Raw genomic sequence first — 815 nt, 5'->3', positions numbered from 1 at the left:
AGCTGGGGGGTGGGAATGAGCCATGGCTGGGTCTGGGGGACCTGGGGGGGGGGAGGGCACGGGCAGGTGGAGGATGCCTGGAGGAACTGGGGTGGAATGAGGCAGCATAAGAGGCGGAGCCGGGTGGATGCTTATCTGGAGCTGCTGGGCAGGGAGTGCTGAGGCTGGAAGCGGCTGCTGCCCGCTCGTTTGTCACTGTCGGATTGCACAAAGTCGCCAGCTCTGCTAGTGGGGCTGGAGCAATCACAGCCGGGAGTGGATTTAGTGTTTCAACTACAGGCAAAATTTAAAAAACCCCAAAAATCTATTGAAGAAAAACCTGCACCAGCAGCTAAACCTCCTTTCATTTCTTGCCCCAAACTGTTGTGCCCCAGCATCCCTCCTCCCAGCAGCACCAAATCCCGCGGGAGCAGCGGGAGGGCCCGTGCTGGCAGAGCAAGAACTCTGCCCCTGCCCCAGCACTCCCCACTGGCCCCAGATACAGCAGCCTGGCAACATGCAGTGACAAACAGACCCACAAATGCATGCTTAAAGCAGGCATGGTAGCTCTTTACCTCAACTAAAGGTGGATCCATCAATAATGAACAAAGCCTAATGATGCTGGCTGCAACTGCAGCCTCATCCAAGTGTCACTTGGGTCCCCCCGGCACCCCAGGGACACAGCCGCCCTCAGACCATAGGCTTATGGAGCATCTCTGTCTTTGCAGAGCTTCGAAGTAAGAAGACGAAAAGCACAAGCGCTCTCGAGACAGCACCCACTAACAGTCACCCGTGCACCCCGGGGCGGGCAGCAGACCCCGCTCCCGCCGCCAGCC

General features: G+C 58.3%; 1 protein-coding gene across 1 annotated transcript in view; it reads left to right on the top strand.

The window, feature by feature from the left end:
- REN (renin) overlaps nucleotides 1–815 on the top strand; it is a gene marked incomplete at its 5' end in the record, with an annotated part of 4,404 nt that overhangs the window by 1,607 nt on the left and 1,982 nt on the right. The gene's annotated exons all lie outside the window — the stretch shown is intronic.

This window comes from Fulmarus glacialis, unplaced genomic scaffold (assembly GCF_000690835.1).
Source record: "Fulmarus glacialis isolate BGI_N327 unplaced genomic scaffold, ASM69083v1 scaffold19320, whole genome shotgun sequence".
Taxonomy (NCBI): domain Eukaryota; kingdom Metazoa; phylum Chordata; class Aves; order Procellariiformes; family Procellariidae; genus Fulmarus; species Fulmarus glacialis.
Note: the sequence above shows the minus strand (reverse complement) of the source record. Positions and strands in the feature narration are given on the sequence as shown.